Here is a 19811-nt window from a genome sequence, read left to right as displayed (position 1 = left end):
GGAGCGATCAGTTGTTAAAAATAATCACTATTTTGGCAGAACCATGAGGGCAGGGACTGTATTTGATATGTTCATCATGTGAGTCTTTGGGAGAGTTCCTGGGACAGTAAGATTCTGCAAATATTTCATGGGTAGATTAAAAACAATATTTGATGGTACAAATGAAAAACAGGATGATATTCAAGGAGCCATACTCTGATGAACTCTGCATTGGAAGAGAGACAGAAAGCCTGGGGAAGACCTCCCAGAGGCAAGAAGAGCCAATATTCTAAAGGGTGGTGCGATGCCATATGGGAGGGTGTGGAATGGAAGATGAGAACTGAGATTGGGTGAATGGAACTTTCCCAGCATTGGGAACAGTATGTGCAAATATGTGTAACTTTGAAACAGAATGATAGGTACTGAAAAGGAACAACTTACATGAAAAATACAGGGGGCAAAGGAGAATTACTTGTACTGCAAAGAACTAGTAAGAATGGAAATTCCTTCAGTTTAAAAATATTAGTTCTGGCTCATATAAAATATGACTTTATGGCAAATGCTTCCCTAAAATATATGCTACCACTGTTCGAATTAGGAATTCAGAGATCTGGCCTAGCCACACAACAGCAGGGGATGTATTTTACCACTCTTGAGTCCTGGAGCATTTGTATTCAGAGATGGGAAATGGACCAAAGTCTACTACTTAGAAGTTGTTTTGCTGTTGGATTTTGCAGAATTTCTTTCTCTGCTGAATAAATTTAGACTTATCAAGTTTCAAACTCAAAAAATGATTCTGAGTTATATTAGCACTACTTATAAGTATAGTCCTTTGATTTTATTTTCTAATGAAGCCATAGAAAGATTATAGATCCATTTTTCTTTGTTATGCTAGAGACTTTAAATAACCAAAAATCAGAAGTGACATGGTATGGAAGAAAGAAGAAAGCTATTGACCCAAAAAGACCTAAGCTCAAGATCCTATTTTTCTAGCTTCTACCTAAAAGAGTCTTTAGCTTCTGAGTCTCAATCTCCTCCTAATGATAAAAGGAGTTACAATATTTGTCACAAATAAAAAGCCCCATCTAAAAATTAATCTTAATATGTAATAATAGTAATATTAATGGCCATTTACTGAGTGTTTGCTACATATCCACCCTGCTAAGTTTCTTTTGTAGTTATTATTTCACTTAATCATCTTAATTACCCTGAGATTTATGTTTTTTTAACTTTCCTAATTTACAAATAAAGAAACTGAATTTCAAAAAGATAAACTCTTAATAAGATATACAAATGCAAATAATGGTAATATTTGTACTTATTACAAAATCTTCATTTTTTGATATTTCTTTTAGGTAGATAATAATATACTTAGGAATAAATCCTAAAGTGAGAGAAATTTTGTCTTTGAAAATACTGATAACTCCCTTGCATTCTCAGAGTAATTAATGCATTCAATAGTGATTGTTGTGTTAAAACAGCCAACATTTATTGAGAGCTTACTCCCTGTATGACACAGTGTGCTAAATTTTTTACATGGGCTATATAACATTGGTCCCTTACAATAATACATATATAATATTTTAGGCATTCTTACTACTATTTTTATGATGAGAAAAGTGAGAGGCTCAGTAGAGCAAAGAGATTTTTTTTCAATGTAAAACTGAAAGTGGAGGAGACAGAATTTCATCCAGGCTAATATTAACCTAATCAAGCAAGTGCTGCTATACTTATCCAAGACTTTCAATTGTGCATTACTACATATTATTTAGGTAGAATCACAGCATTTACAAAAACACCATATTTATTTCAGCCCTCTGTTCTCATGTATACCTCCATTTTGTAATAATTATCAATGTCTGTTAGATCTTCACCGTTTCTCAGTGTTGCATGTGGGGAAGGAGTGGTTGGCACTAAGAAATGAAAATCTGAAGACAGGTGGTCTGCAATAGACATCTTGCAGCCCATTTCTGAATCAATTTCCAATTCACTAGACAGTGTATGTCTATTAAGAACAGCAGTAGTTGCCAATGCTGGCAGCTGACAATTATGTTTCTACCCTATCAATATGGTCTCTACTCCCACTATCCAATTCCTTTACAAATTGGGAAAGAAATAAAAATACTTGCCAAACCTATTTTATGCACCATTAAATATATTTTTATCACTTATATTTCTAAAATTTTATTTTCTTATATATTTCAATAATATATCTATTAAAAAGTAGTTTTTTGGGGGGCATCAAGGGACCTTCCCCCAGCCTCCTTTCCTCTGGTATCTGAAATTATGCCATTCTTTTTGAGTAAAAGTGGACTATTTCTTTGGACTGCTTTATTACCATGGTTTTTCATTCAATTAATATTTACTAAGTGCCTCCCATGTGCCAGACAGGAGGAGTAGGCAATCTGGCAAGAAGAGAGAAAAGTAAAAAAATTAATAAGGTAATTTTCAACAAAGATAAATTTTATGACAGTGCCATAAAATAGAGAAATTGATTAAGAAAAAAGTGAGAGGGCATAAGACAGTCTCAATTAAAAGGTAACATTTGAGCTGGGACCCAAATGATCAGAAGGAATCAGTCTGTGGACATGTGGGAAGGACACTTCCAAGTGGAGGTGGTAGCAAATGCATAATCCCTGAGGAAGAAGCAGGCTTAGTGAGTCACAGAAATTAAAGTATGTCAATGAAGCTTTAGCAGAGAGAATGATGAGGACATCTTGGTGCAAAATGAGATCATAGAGTAGGAAGGGAATTGGATTCAGTATAGTCTTCTGCATCATGATAAGATCCTTGGACTTTATTCTGAAAGTATGTTAATTTTAATAAACATTAAATTTAGAAAAATGTTAAGTGAAAATTGACAGAGTTTTCTTAACATCATATGAAAAAGGATTATGAAAATCTTTCATCAGTGGAAGCAGTGACCCAATTATGGCATCCTAATTATATAAGGATCCTAGAGACAGAAATTAAACTAATGGTAGGTCTGGGACCTAAGGAAGAAGAAGTAGGATGAGCTCAAATAAAGCACAACAGACATTGTCTTTTTTTTTCAGCCTCAGTCTTTGTGGTCCCTACTACATGAATTAATAATTTTTGACCACCTAGTATTCCTTTCCTTTTTTTTTTTTTTTGTTGGCAAATGGCACACAGAGAGTACTCTTGGGATCCAACTCTCCTCTCCTGCTGTCAGTCCAGGGATTTCAACTGCTGTTGACTCCATCCCATGTTTCTGGAGGTATGGAAAGAATTTTTGTTTGACTAGTTGCATTTCATTGCCCTGGCTACAATGTTTAGTTGAGACATGGCCATATGCCCCAACTTGGCCTAATGATTAGTTCTTCAATATTCCTGTTGAAATTTTTGGGAAAAAAATGTTCTTTTTCTAGATATCAACATGGAAAGGTGTATGTCTTGAGCTACTAGTAACCATCTTGCCTCCACCTGAACCAGGATGAAGGAGCATAAACCTGAGCAGGTCTTTGTAAGATAGTTTGAACTCCAGACCTTAGCTTATATAAGCCAAGGCCTACAGGAAGCAGAATTTACACCAGTTTATGTCAGCTAAGGCCTGCAGGAAGCAGAATTTACTCCAGACAGTTTATACAACAAAATATTTTAATAGCACAATTATTTATGAAGGGGTGAGCAAAATTCCCTGCCTGTAATCCCAGCTACTCAGGAGGCTGAAGCAGAATTGCTTGGACCCAGGAGGTGGAGGTGGCAGTGAACTGAGATCACACCATTGCACTCCAGCCTGGGCAACAAGAGCGAAACTCTGTCTCAAAAAAAGAAAAAGCAAAATTAAAGGAATAAATAAGAGAGGATGAGACACTCAAAGTCGAGAGAAAATGAAAAGTTGTTACCATCTCTGGGAACTGAAGGGACGGGAAGAAATAGTGCTATTCTAGCTCAGTAAAAGCTGCAGTAGTCAGGATGTGTCCTGTGGGGGTGTCAGTGCTAGAGAGGTGGACACAGCCCTGAAGAATGGAGAGGGTTGAAAGGAAATTATCTGGTATTTTTCTCAGCTCTTTAGTCTCTGGCTGGTACCTCCCTTTGTCATCACTCAATTGCAAAAAAGTCAGTGAGGCAAATAACAGAAATCATCCCCCTTGTCATGGAGAAGGCTGAAGAAAGGTGGAAAATGCATAGGGAGTAGGATGAAAAGAGGATAAGTTACACCAAATTAAATGAAATCTCATGTAATGTTTCATATATAAGAGCTAAAATATTCTTGCACTCCCTACTCTCTTTTCTGAGGCAACTAGAAATTGGTAGTCTGTCTCTTGCAATCTAAAATATTCTAATTTATAATTCCTTGGATCTTGAAAAATTAGAGTAGCCTCTCCACATAGAAATATTTTATTATAGTGTATCTCGCTCTGCAGAGGGTCCAAGTAATCTTCAAATATCCAGTTATGCAATTAATAAGTGAAATGTATGTACACATTTTTCCAGTTCTTTCTGCAGAGACCAGCTGGGAAAGAGATCACAAGTCAGTGATTCTTCCATATCCATCAGGCTGAAATATTAATAGGATGAGTGGAGTGGTTGGAATATTTTCATGTCTAGTTTAATGTGGATGGATAAATATTCATATGATGGCAATTTCTTTTCACACAGAGCTCAGTGGGAACACTCCTTCAAATTAAATGAGTACAGTGGGGCATTTAAAGTTGGAAAAAGAGAGACGTGTTTCTGTAAGACATAAATGAATGATTATGTATGCCTTAGGTCTTTAGACCCAGGAAAGTGTCTCCTCTTATTATTCAAAATGGAATTCTACATTATAAATGTAGAGATGATGAAAATACAGCAAGTTAATATTAAACCTTGTCATCTGGAAGAGAGTTCACACAATTTACCACCTTTTTACAGGTGAGGAAAATGTAAGCCAAACAGATGAAGTGACTTGCTGAATGTTACCTAGCTAGTTGGTGGCAGGACTAGCTTAGTGCTAGCTAGTGTCAGGACGTTGAATTTACTAAACCTTAGTTTCATGCATTTCTTCCTACTCTATAATCTATTGTTTGGAATGCAAAATTAAGAGATGGGTTTGAATTCTAGCTCCATATCTTTGTCACAGAAATTGCAAGCAAGGTGCTTATCTTCTTCCTGGTAAAATATATCTGTCATAGGGTCTGGCCTTTAATCATTCGCCTTCTCTAAAGTTCAAGTAGTGATTCTGATGACCAATATACATTTTCCTTTTCATATGTTATGTATGATCTTGCCCAACCAAGTCAGTCCTCTATAATCGTAGCACGATGTTCATAAGGGCACTATGGATACATCAATGTGTTGGGATTCAGAAGTCCCTCTGTTACTCATATTACCATCATGGCTAATATAGTGCCTCTCTCTGCTGCCTGAAAATGTCAGCATGTAAAGAGTTAAGCATGAGTGACTCCTTTTGCTTATCACTGGACTTTTGACTATGGTAACTAGACTCTGAGTTTTATGACAAACATTTAAAACTTCTTGGTTCAGAGTTAATAAGCAGACATTGATTTTTGCATTTGATAATTAACTCCAGACTATCTTGGGTAATCTGATCGAAAAACTGGCAGTACGTAGGGCCTCTCACTTTTAAGAAATTGCAGAATGGCTTGGTTTAGCCTTTTTATTTCTCTCTTTCTATTTTACCCTAAAGAAGCAATAAGGGTTTCGCTGTCTTTGCCATTTTTAGTGGTTTGGTCTTTCTCCTGATGTGACACAACATTGGGCCAGCAGGTCAGGTTTGATTTACTCTGTAATGAGGCTTTGGGGACAGTTTTCTCTGCTAATCCCTTACTTATAAATGTTGCCATTCTGTAACTCCCTGAAAGACTTGCTGATCGTGTGAAATGTCAATGTCACTGTTATTTCTTTGAACTTGAGTTATTTTAGTGTTGTACCTCAAGCCTTAAATGAAGTTCCCAAACCATAAATAAACGCAATAATTGGCCCAAACCACAGTCACACTGGCAAGTCTTTGATATGTTGCTAAACAGTCATATGCTTCTCTTAGAATCAAAGCATTTTGGAGTTGGATGAAGCCTTAGAGGTCATTTGCTTCTACTCTTTATTCTACCTTCTAGTTATATTGCAGCTAAAGTATCAAAGGTCACCCAGTCCTTTGATATTTAAAGAAAATTGGTTTGAACTTTCCTCCCCCGATCCTGTGAAAGTACAGTGATCTTCCATACATTTTTGCAAATTTTCCACGTTTATATTGGTTTCTCCCTTCTCTTCTCAGTGACCTGCCTATCTTAATTTCATTTTTTTTCTCTCTTCTCTCGGTCATGCACCAATGAGACATGATATTCTCATTTCCCTTGATTTTCTCCAAATACTACCTGAACAGGACATTTGTGAGTATATGAAACTTTACTGAACACCCCATGCAAATTGCATATCAACATAGCAAGCAAGGGGAGATGATGAAGAGAAGCTTGTTATGGCTACAAAAATACAATTTGAAGGAATTAGTTCTGCTATTTGATAGTATAGTAGGGAAACCATAGTTAATAATACTTTATTGTGTATTTCAAAATACCTAGAAGAAAATACTTGTCATGTTCCCAACACAAAGAAAAGATAAATCTTTGAGGTGATGGATACTCCAATTATGCTGATTTGATCATTACACGTTGTATACATTTATCAAAATATTATATGTTCACCCCAAAATATGTACAACTGTTATATGTCATTTTTAAAAAGAAGATATACAAATAAATAAATTAATGAAATAGTAAGTAAAATTGCTCCAGCTTCAAAATTTCTTCTTAGCTTCTCATACTTCTTTATAATGCCTCAGTTTTGCTATATATTTCACTCTAGTCCATCAAAAAATTATTTAAAATATTTTAACTTCATTGATTTCTGATCACATCCTATAAACACTATTCACAAAGGGCCTTACCTGAATTAATACATATAACTGGTAAAGTGGATTCCTAAATACAAACTATTCTTTTTACCTAAGAGGAACTCTGCTACTTAACAATTTTTTCTCACCCTCTTTCTCTCCCTTTATTTATTTCTCCTTTTTCTTCTCTGTTTCTTGCCTTCTTTCACTCATCCACTTGCTTGTTTTCTTTGTGTCCTCTTGTGTTAAGACTACAAGTTTTACAACTAAGAGATAAAACACAAAGACTGGATATGCTCCTCCTTAAAGTGCGATGAGATGAAATTAAACTTGTTAGGTTTAAAGGTATTGCCCAAGGAAATATACATGAAAATTTTATTGTCAAAAATGATACAAATCTTAATAAAGATTTGTATCATTTTTGAAAATAAAGGTCTTTGCAGTCCCATTTTGGGAGTTTCAGTCTTGGGCCATTGTGTCAAGGAATGATTTTCTATTTTAGCATGTTAATAAGGGTATATGTAGTAAATATAGATTCTCAGACACCTATGTTAAATGTAATACCTATTTATATTTTATTAGGGGTTATAAATTTTGAAAAAATAAGAATTTATACCTTTCCTTGAAATTTTAGCAAAAACATGATTTTCACATTTTTTTCACGTTTCCAGTTTAACTTCCTGCCACATTTCACCTCCCAATTTATGTTTTATTCTATATGTAATTAACTTTTCTGTATGCTGTAAAGTAGAAGCCAAATAGTTTATTTTTAAATATAATATTCAGTGGAGCAAGAAGTGCCAATTAAAGGACTGTCCTTTTCATGCCAAATTTCAGTAGCATCTAGGTTGAAAATAAAGTGTTGTTATGTTTCTATCTGTGTCTGGGCTACTTACTCTCTTCCATTCGATTCTTGCATAGATATCACATTGTCTTAGACATTTTAGCTTTAAATAATTCTTGATATTTAATACTGTAAGTCTTTTAGTTTTGCTATCCTTTTCTAAGATCATCTTGGTTATCCCAGGTCATTTTCATGGCTAATCCTTATAATTAGTGGCAAATTTTTGCTTAAAGTCCTGGCGGGATTTAATTAAGATTGCATTACATTTATTTATGAATAAAATTGGGAGAGAATTGACTCTTTATAATATTGTGTCTTCCAGCTTAACAGGGTATATGATATATTCTTCAACTTGTTTAAATATTCTGTAATTTTCTAAGTAATATTTATAGGTTTTGATGCTTATATGTCTTATATTTCTTTCACTAGATTTATCCTGAGGTTTTCCTATCTTTGGTACTATTGAAAATAATGCCTGTAAACTTTATAAACAATTGGGTGACACTAATCTCTAGAAATACAATTGATTTTTTCATATTAAAATTTTATTCAGAAATTATTATTATTTCTAACAGTTTATTTTCAGAATCATTTTATTTTTGTGTGTGCATAAATATGTCATCTTTAAATAATGGTAATTTTTATTTCTTTCTCATATTTTATTATTTTTTTTGAGACTGTCTCGTTCTGTCACCCAGGCTGGAGTACAGTGGTGGGATCTTGGCTTACTGCAGTCTCTGCTTCTTGGGTTTAAGTGATTCTGGTGTCTCAGCCTCCCTATTATATGGAATCACAGGTGTGCAACACAATGGCTGGCTAATTTTTTAATTTTTATTTTTAGTGGAGATGAGGTTTCACCATGTAGGCCAGGCTAGTCTTGAACTCCTGACCTCCGGTGATCCACACCCCCTCAGCCTACCAAAGTGCCAGGATTACAGGTGTGAGCCACTATGCCCAGCCTTTCTCATATGTTTTATTTTATTGCCTTTTTGCATTTTCTCTGTTGCACTGACCATTTACTACATTACCTCTAATAATATATTTAATAGAATTTGAGGTGATGAGCATTTTTACCTTGTTTTCAGCCTGCAAAAGAAAACATTCAATGTTTTATTGTATTTTCTCCTGGAGTTCTTATTGTTTGTTTGTCTATTACTTTCTTTTTTTTTTTGCATATTCTTCTTACTAGACTGAAAATATTTTATTCCTGGTTTTCTGAGAGCGTTCTTTGTTGTTATTTAATAAATAGATATTGGAGTTTATCAAATGATTTTTCTACACTTATTGAGATACTGATATATTTTTTCTCTTTATTCTGTTAACATGGCATATGGTATTCATGAGTTTTATTCCAGTTTTATGTTCCTGGAATGAACATTTGTTTATTTACATAATTTTTACTTAATGCTAATAGGATATAATATTTATTTAAAAATAGATTATAATAATTTATATTACATTGAGGTTTTTTGGTGTATTTATTCCCGGGAGATACTGACCTGTAAATTTCCTTTTTTGCAATATTCCTTAGGGATTTTGATACCTAGTTTGCCAGCTCATAAAATGCGTACTGAGGTATTCTAACTTTTTTTATCCTCTGGAATAGTTTGTGTAAGATTGTATTATTTCTTAAATGTTTGAAAAATTTTACCAGTGAAACCCTCTGCTCCTGGAGCTGTCTCAATGGGAAGGTTTGAATTTATTTAATAAATTAGTAAGTAGAGAGCTACTCGAATTTTGGCTTTTTTAATATCAATTTTGATAAGTTGTGTTTTTCAAATTGTCAGGTTTATTGGCATAGAGTTCATAATGAGCCTTTTTAACCTTTTAACATGTGGAATATGAAATAATGGCAACATTTGCATTTTTTATAATTTCAATCCATTCTTTACTTTTTCCCCTTAATCAGTTTAGTTGGGTGTTTATCATTTTATGTTTAAAAAACTAAGCTTCTAATTTTGTGGAATTATTTTCTTAATGTTTTCGATTTCTTGGTTACATTACTTTCTTTGGATTTTTCTTTTGCTAGCTTTTTGGAGAGAAGTTTAGCTCGTTGCTTATCTAACTATCTTATTTTTTTAGTATATACATTTTCCCCTGAACACTGTAGTAGCTGAACTGCACACATTTTGTCATGGGACAACAATTGTAATTCACTGAAAAATATTTTCAAATTTTTATTTTGATCATTTTCTTTGACCCATTAAGTATCTGCCCATCTCTATTTTATTTTTTATTTAGAAATGTCTAATTTGGATTCCAAATAGTTGAAGCTGTAAGAGATGTATTTCTGTACTGAATTTTTAATTATATTTTATTTTGGTCAAAAAGCATACTGAGGATGCATTTACTCTTAAAATCCAATGTTGTATGTTCTATGGCCAAGGATGGCAAATGTTTTGTGGTACCTGAAAAGAATGTTTTGCTACTGCTGTATGAAGTGCCCTGTAAATGTCCATTACGTAAAGTTGGTTAATTGTGTTTTTTTAGTTTTGTGTATTCTAGAAAATTTCCGTCTACTTCTGTTTGTCATAAGGAAAATTGTTTTGCCATCACTGACTGTTTTGAATGTTTCTAGTCGAGCATTTTATTCACATTTTTTGTCAGCGTTTGAATCTCTGTTATTAAATCCAAAAATATTTAGAATTGTTTGTCCTCTTTTTTTTTTTTTTTAATTGTACTTTAGGTTCTGGGATACATGTGCAGATCATGCAGCATTGTTGCATAGGTACACACATGGCAATGTGGTTTGTTGCCTCCATCCCCCGTCACCTACATCTGGCATTTCTCCACGTGTTAATCCTCCCCGACCTCCCCACCCTCCTGCCACTGTCCCTCCCTTGGCCCTCCCCAATAGACCCCAGTTTGTCATGCTTGCTTCCCTTTATTCATGTGTTCTTATTGTTCAACACCCACCAATGTGTGAGAACATGCGGTATTTGATTTTCTGTTCTTGTGTCACTTTGCTGAGAATGATGGTTTCCAGATTCATCCATCTCCCTACAAAGAACATGAACTCATTGTTTTTTAAGGCTGCGTAGTATTCCATGGTATATATGTGCCTCATTTTTTTTGTCCAGTCTATTGTCGATGGTCATTTGGGTTGTTTCCAGGTCTTTGCTATTGCAAACAGTGTGGCAATGAACATATGTGTGCATGTGTCTTTATAATAGAATGATGTATAATCCTTTGGGTATATACCCAGTAATGGGATTGCTAGGTCAAATGGAACTTCTATTTTTAGGTTCTTGAGTAATGGCCACACTGTCTTCTACAATGGTTGAACTAATTTACACTCCCACCAACAGTGTAAAAGTGTTTCTATTTCTCCACATCCTCTCCAGCATCTGTTGTCTCCAGATTTTTTAATGATCACCATTCTAACTGGCATGAAATACTATCTCAATGTAGTTTTGATTTGCATCTCTCTAATGACCAGTGATGATGAGATTTTTTTTTTTTCATGTGTTTGTTGGCTGCATAAATATCTTCTTTTAAAAAGTGTCTGTTTATATCCTTATCCCACTTTTTGATGGTTTTTTTTCTTTCTTGTAAGTTTAAGTTCTTTGTAAATTCTGAATATTAGGCCTTTGTCAGTTGGGGAGATTGCAAAAATTTTTTCCTATTCTGTTGGTTGCCAGTTCACTCTAACAATTATTTCTTTTGTTGTACAGAAGCTCTGGAGTTTAATTAGGTCCCATTCATAGCAGATCTCTCAGCAGAAACCCTACAAGCCCGAAGAGAGTGGGGGCCAATATTCAACATCCTTAAAGAAAAGAACTTTCAACCTAGAATTTCATATCCAGCCAAACTAATCTTCATAAGCAAAGAAGAAAGAAAATCCTTTATGGACAAGCAATTGCTGAGACATTTTGTCACCACCAGGCCTATTTGTCCTTTTAAGTAACAGACCTGTTTCTTGTTATATAATGAGTGTTCTTTTCTCTGATAATATTCTTTACTCCAAATATACATTAATATATAGTCCCTATTCATTTTTATTTATGACAGTGTGATATACCTTGTACTACCTTTTTACTTGACATTTTCTTTCTATATTTCAACTGATTTCTTTTAGGTTGCATACAGTTGGTCATACATTTTTATTTAATCTGAAAATAGTTGACTTTTAATTGGATTGTGTAAACCATTTACATTTAATATAATTGTTGATATAAGTGGGCTTAAATCTACCATATTATTATTTGTATGCCACTTTCCTGTCAATTTTACCTTTTCTTTCACTTTCTTTTTAGATAATTAAAGTTTGTTTATTCCCTTTTAATCTCCTTTGTTGACTTAATAGGAGAAACTTTGTATTTAAATTTTAACAGCTTCTTCATGATGTATAGATTATATTTTTCACAGTATAATCTTTCTGGCATTTTTTGGGGGGGGGACAAAGTTTTGCTCTTGTTGCCCAGGCTGGAGTGCAATAGCATGATCTTGGCTCATCACAACCTCTGCCTCCCATGTTCAAGCGATTCTCCTTCCTCAGCCTCCAGAGTAGCTGGGATTACAGGTATATGCCACCATGCCCTGCTAATTTTGTATTTTTAGTAAAGATGGAGTTTCTCCATGTTAGGCTGGTCTCTAACTCCTGACCTTAGGTGATCTACCTGCCTCAGTCTCCCAAAGCACTGGGACCTTCTGTTACTATTTTACCATGTTTTGTAAAAATAATTATTTTCAACAAAATATTTTAATTTTTCCCTTAGTCTTTGAGCAATTTTTGTCACACATTTTACCTTTATGTGTATTAAAAATCTAATAATTCTGTTATTATTTTTGTTGTATGCAATTTTCTTTGTAAGAAAATTAAAATAAGAAAACAGAAATAAAGCCACAAAATATGCCTAATCAATTTCTCAAAAAGGCATAAAGCCAATTCAATCGAGATAGAGTAGTCTTTTTGATACCTGATACTGTAGCAATTTGGCATCTATAGGCAGCAGCAACCACAAAACAGAGAACCCATAAAAAATCATTAATACCAATTAATGATAGACTGGATAAAGGAAATGTGGCACATATACATCATGGAATACTATGCAGCTATAAAAAACGATGAGTTCATGTACTTCTCAGGAACATGGATGAAACTGGAAACCATCATTCTCAGCAAACTGACACAAGAACAAAAAACCAAACACTGCATATTTTCACTCATAAGTGGGTGTTGAACAATGAGAACACATGGACACTGAGAGGGAAACATCATACACTGGGGCCTGGGGGGTGGGGGGCTAGGGGAGGCATTGCAGGGGGTGGGGGTATTGGGGAGGGATAGAATTAGGAGAAATACCATGACAGGGCAATGGATGCAGCAAACCACTGCCATGGCATGTGTATACCTATGTAACAAGCCTGCAGGATCTACACATTTACCCCAGAAGTATTACAAAAAAAAAATATTTAAGTATTAAAAAAACCAAAATCTTTAAGAAAGAAGAAAGAAAAAGAAAGACAAAGAAGAAAGAAAGAAAGAAGGAAGAAAGGAAAGAAAGAAAGAAAAAGAAAGAAAGAAAAAGAAAGAAAGAGAAAGAAAGAAAAAAGAAAGAAAGAAAAACAGAACAAATAATAATCTTTTACCTGAGCTTCACTCTTTTACAAAAATTAACTCATGTTGGACTATGGATTTAAATATAAAGCATAAATCTAAACCTTTATGAAAACATAGGAAAAAATTCTGTAGGACCTAGAATTGGATAAAGAGTTCTTCAGATGACAAGAAAATACAATCCATGAAAGAAAAAAATACGTATCTTGGACTTGATTAAAATTAACAACTTCTGCTGTATGAACATCTCTAAGAGGATTAAAAACCAAGTACTGACTGGAATAAAGCATTTGCAAATATATATCTGACAAAGGTCTTCTATCTAGAACATAAAAAAAATCTTTAATTAAAAGTTAAATAAACTGAATAGATAGTGGAAAAAAGACATAGATACTTTACTGAAAAGAATATACAGATTGACTTATGAGCATTTGAGTTGTTTCCACTTTTTGGCCATAATAAATAATGCTTCTGTAAACATTCATGTGCAAGCTTCTTCATGTACCTTCATTTCTCTAGTAATTATACCTAAGAATGGAATTTTTAGATTATATGAAAACCTTATATTTTACTAACTTAACATTTGTTAAATTGTCTTCTAAAGCAGATGTACAATTATATATTCCCACCCAGCAGTGTATGAGGGCTCTAATTTTGGCACTTCCTTACCAACATGTTATTATCTGATTATTTATTTCTGATTATACTAGTGGGTACGTAGTAGTATCTCCATTGTATGATTTTGTTTTCACTAAACCTATTCATATTTTCTTTTCTCCTGAGTCTGATTAGTTGTTATTGCTTCCTAGAAAATTGTTTGTAATGTCTAAGTTTTCCCACTAAGTAGCACAAACTTAAATTTTATTATTCTCTTACTTTTTTAGGTTTTCTGTATTTATTTATAGCTGTGTCAACATTTTATTTCTCTAAGGTTTTGCCTTCTACAATCTTGCTTTATTAGTTTTACCCAAAGTTCGCTTATTTTGTTATAATTTTTAATAAACCATTTTTAGTTTTGTTAATCTACTCCAAAAGTAGTAAAGAGATTAAAATAATTACATGAAAAGTTGTTCTACTTCATTAGCTATTGAGGAAATGAAAATTAAAACCACAGTAATATATCACCACACACTATCAGAATGGTTAAAATGTGAAATAGTAATAACATCAAATGCTTGCAATAATCTGGAGAAACTGAATCACTCACATTTTTGGTATGAATGCAAAATAGCATATCTGTTCTATGAAACATGTTAACAATTATTTTAAAACTACAAATGGCTTTAGAATATGACTTAGAAATTGTACTAGTTGACATTTACCGCAGAAAAATAAAAACATATTCCCACAGAAACCTACATGCAAATGTTCACAGCAGGTCTATTGATAATAACCCAACACTGAAAACTTACTCAAATGTCCACCACTGTATTAGTTGCTAAAGAAATGTTACTGTATCTTGTATTATTTGGGGTTCTTCATATAAATAGAATTAGTAGTATATATTTTATACATAGGCACATACACACACACAAATACACACACAGAGAGACATTTAGAGAGAAATTGAATTTGATCACATGATTATGATAATTATGGGCATCATCATTCTAATAATCTTCCATCTACAAGAGGGAGATTTGGAAAAGCTGGTGGTGTAATCAAGTCAATATCTGAAATCTGAGAACCCGAGACAAAAAAGAGTGAATTATTTTGTTCTTAATCTTTTGTTCTATGTAGGCTCTCAATGAATGGATGATGCCTGCTCAAATTGGGAGGACCATCTATTTTATTAAATTCAACAATTCATATTCTAATCTCATCTGGAAATATTAACATAGATACACTGAAAAGCATTTAATGTGGGAACCCCATGGCCAATTGACACATACATTTAATAATCACAATTCCATAATATGGAATACTGCTCAGCAATGAAAAGGAACAAACTGTTCATGCATATGACAATTAACATAAACCTCAATTAAGTTGTATTGTTTGAAAACAAACTTAAAGGGTAGAAAAATATTTTCGGAAGGCTGTATATTATGTGATTTCACTTATGTTACATTTTTAAAGCAAGAAGACTAGGAGATTACAATTATGGAGATGAGGGATAGTCAGTGTGACACATAATATGTTACATTTTTAAAGCAAGAAGACTAGGAGATTACAATTATGGAGATGAGGTATAGTAAGTGTGACACATAATAATTTCCTGTACATGTTTCACAACTTCCTGTAAATTCAGTTATTTCAAAATAAAAAAATAATAAACATGTATCTTTTATAGCTATCCATTAAAATAAAATAGTGTTCTTTATCATTTATATAGATGACACTTCCCATTTAGTTTCATATTTCTTATGTTGAAAACCTTGGTTTATAATTTTTTGGTGAATGTTTATTGGTGACAAATTATTTCAAATTTTCAATGCCTTACAAATCCTTTTATCATTTCAGTTTGAAAGCTATTTTCAGTGTTTATAGATTTCTAGGCCGTTTTGTTTTTTCTTTCTGATTCTAAAGATGTTGCTCAACTCTCTTCCGGATTCCATCATTTCCAAATGGAAGTCTTCTGTCATTGTCATCTTTGCTCTTCTGTAAATAACATGTCTTTTTATTCTGGCAGCTTCTAAGAGAATCTTCTTATCACTGATTTTTAAGCAATTTGATGATTATGCGATTTGATATAGTTTTCTTTATTATTATTTGCTTTCTGTTCATTGAGTTTTTTGGCTCAGTATGTAAACTATATTTATAGTTTTTATCAAATTTGCAACAGTTTGACATTTATCCCAATGCATTTTCTGCCCAGTCTCTCTTCTCTTTTACAGAGGCTGGAGTTTTATGTTGATTAAGCTTCTTGAATTTTTCCTACAGATGATACTCTGTAAATTATTCTTCAGTCTTGATTCTCTCCATGGCAAATAATAGAACACACTTGAGGGGTTTTTTAACTTTTTTTTTTTTTTTTTTTTTTAAGGAGAAAGGGACTTGCTATCGGGAAATATGTGCTTATAAGATGCCTTGGAAGAGTGCTCTCTCAACTGGACTTTCAGGAATGACTACTGCAATCAGAGGACAAGATTGATTCCAGAAATATATAACTTTAATTATTGTTCAGAGATCTGGAAATGGTCACTACAACTACTGACTCCAGGGTCACACCATTCTTGCCAAATCGTTTTAGCAAAGTATGAATTCCCTCAAATGTTACTGATTACCTTCCATTATGCTAGGGATCAACTCAAAGTTTTACTACTTTTTCTACAGAAACAGTCAAACAACTAGGGAAAATACAAAAATTAAAAAAGTGAAAACAAAATACAATGCCTCCAGAACTGTATTTGCCAAAATCAACAGGAGAGGAAAAGATCAAGCTTGAACGTCATTTCTACCTTTTACAGCATGTGTATGTGCTCTTGATTAATCTCAAGTCACATCTGAAACACTTGCTACTAGGGAATCCGGGATATGTATTTTTTATTTAGCTTTTTCCACTTCGTGTCACAAGGAGACACACAAGAAGTAAGGTTGAATAAATGTCATGAGCTTTTCATATCTATCACATTTTCATTCTTGACAGGTAGTTCTAATGAGTATGGAATTTGAGGTTGACAGTTTTGTTTTTCAGTTATTTAAAGATATTATTCCACTATGTTTTTTGCTTCTAAATTGATATATGAAGTCAGTCTTCAGCCTGGAATCATATAAATACTGTATGTTTCCTTTCTAATTGCTTTAATAATTTTTCAAGATTTTATACATTTTTATCTTCATGTGTCTAGGGGTACATTTCTTTTTCGGGATTTGTTATAGCTCTCCATATGATAATTAGTATCTTTCATCAATTCTGGAAATTATTAGGTAATATTTCTTCAAATATTTTCACTCCACATTTTCTCAGAGAACTCCAATTGGATGTATGTTAGACTGACGTATTCTACCTTTCATATCTCTAAACCACTACTTTCGATTTCTACTCTTGTCTCTCAGTAATAAATGGACATAACATTGTTACATACTTTCTACAGTTTGCTAATATTTTATGTGATTGATATGCTTTGAATTATTCTAACTGTATTGTTTCTGACAACATTCATGTAAAGTGTGGTAAAATAATAGTAATCATTGTTATTACTATTTTCCACATCACAAATACATACACTTACACAGGGTCTAACACATGTACAAAGTTTCTGAGCCTGTATATTTTAACTCTTTACAATGAATTATATTATTAGTTTAAACCCTATAGAAAATAAGTTGAATCACCATGAGTTTATTAAACTATTCTTTTCCCTTTAAAAACAGGACATAATTTGATGAGACGAGGTTCACCAGTTATCTCTGATTAGTAGTTTTAGGGTTTGGTAGGAAAAGGTTGGGTAGTGCCAATCAATCAGTATAGTATATTATGATTCAAAAATAATTGCAAATGCATACATAAAAATAGAGAGAGTTGATATTCACAGTTGTTATACTGATGTCAGTGTTTCCATTTAGCATGATTCATGGTTTTTGTTTTGTGATTTTGTGTACTGTGGATTCCTATTTAAAGACTCACACATCTACACTATGGACTTTTCAACATATCCATGTAGGAGGAACCAGCTATTCATCATGGGATTGATTCCAGAGCATACTTACAGGACATCTATCTTTAGGAAAGATTATGGACAGTTGTTAATCAGTGGTTCCAATAACATAGATGCTATTCCAGAATAGAAGAGGAGCCAAGACTGTGGCTTGACCAGAGATAAAAATTCACCACTCAGTGTCTGAGTAAACCAACATGTTTTTCAAACCGAAGAGGAGTATTTTAGAAAAAATGATAGATCAGTCTACTAGTCATGTCTACTGGATAATGTGTCAGTTGTTTCTGTGTTTTGGGAATACATTGAATATCTCTTGGGGATGAGATGTTGTAAAAAGATATGCTAAATTCATAGCCAATAGCTGAGGGAACAGAGAAATCTACTTTTAAGTTGGTAGCACAATTGGAATTTGAGGACAACGCTGAGAATTGGGAAAATAGAAGTTAGTCTGCTGTGAAGATTGTCATGCTCAAGTACATTTCTGTTCTGTAGGATCTGCGGTTTGATAATCACTGATGATGTACCTCTTTCTCTTGCAAATCTCTCATGAAAGCTAAACTGCTAAGAGAATATGAGTGTCTTCAAAACTTTTGACAAAATATTTATTTACAATTTTCCATTACCAAAAAAATAAAAAAGAGAAATAGTCAAATGGTCTATTGTTTTTTTTTTTTATTTTTTCCACTAGGTAATTAGGTATTATTTCTGAATTTTATTTTTTGAAGATAGCATACATACAAAAAAGTACACAGGTCACATCTTGATGGGTTTTTGACACTAACTTGAAGACACTTAGATAGCCAGCATCACATCAAGAAGCAGAATATCACTGGCTTTCCAGCCACCCCACAGTGGTTTCTTCTATTAACCATCCTTCCCAAGAGATGGTTATATCCTAACATCTGATATCATGCAGTTTCCTGTTTATAAACTTTACATAAATGGAGTCATAAAGTAGTATTTTGTTTTAGTTGAATCTTCTCATTTAATGTCATTGTTATGTTTTAATTCATATGCACTTACTGTTTTATAATCTTTCTTGTAGGAATTTCTAATGAAGTATTTGTTAAAGAATGGACTTTTAGTCATTTATTTACTACTCATTCAATACATAGTTTTTGCAAGATAAATGTCTTAGTAAGTGGAAAAAATATAGCAAAGAAAGAAATTCTGGTTGTTTCTTCAGGAGGATTTTAGGCTACAAACAGTATAAGTAGTAATCTATTTATCCAGCATCTATAAGAAAATTAAACAAATTTAAAAGAAAAAAAAAACACATTAGAAAGTGGGCAAATGTGAAGAACATGCAAGATTCTTCACATGTACCCCAAAACCTAAAATGCAATAAAAAATAAAAAATAAAAACTTAAAAAAAAAGAAAGTGTGCAAATGGCATAAACAGACACTTTTCAAAAGAAGACATATATGTGGCCAATAATCATATGAAATAAAAGCTCAATATCACTGATCATCAGACAAATGCAAATAAAACCTGAAATGAGATACCATCTCATACCAGTCAGATGGCCATTATTAAAAAGACAAAAAAAAAAAAAAAAAAAAAACAAAAAACGATGCTGGTCAGGTTTCAGAGAAAAGGGAACCCTTATACGGTATTGGTGGAAGTGTAAATTAATTTGATCATTGTGGAAGACAGTATGGTCATTCCTCAAAGACCTAAAGACAGAAATAGTATTTGATCCAGCAATCCCGTTACTGGGTATATGCCCAAAGAAATATAAATCATTCCATTATAAAGACACATGCACAAATATGTTCATTTAAGCACTATTCACAATAGCAGTGACATGGAATCAACTTAAATGCCCATCAGTGATAGTCTAGATAGATAAAAATGTGGTACATATACATAATGGAATACTATGCAGCCATAAAAAAGAACAAGATTATGTCCTTTGCAGTAACATGGATGGAGATGTAGGCCATTATCCTTAGCAAGCTAATGCAGGAATG

General features: G+C 33.2%; 1 long non-coding RNA gene across 1 annotated transcript in view; it reads left to right on the top strand.

Moving 5' to 3' along the window:
• The window catches only part of LOC141584882 (uncharacterized), a 434671-nt gene extending 415827 nt beyond the window's left edge, over positions 1-18844 (top strand). Inside the window, exon 4 of the long non-coding RNA XR_012518155.1 lies at positions 16223-18844. This is a non-coding gene — a long non-coding RNA (uncharacterized LOC141584882). The remainder of the gene's footprint in view (positions 1-16222) is intronic.
• Positions 18845-19811: the final 967 nt, after the last annotated feature.

The sequence above is a fragment of the Saimiri boliviensis genome, chromosome 6 (genome assembly GCF_048565385.1).
Source record: "Saimiri boliviensis isolate mSaiBol1 chromosome 6, mSaiBol1.pri, whole genome shotgun sequence".
Lineage (NCBI taxonomy): Eukaryota > Metazoa > Chordata > Mammalia > Primates > Cebidae > Saimiri > Saimiri boliviensis.
This window is presented reverse-complemented; position numbering and strand designations above follow the sequence as displayed.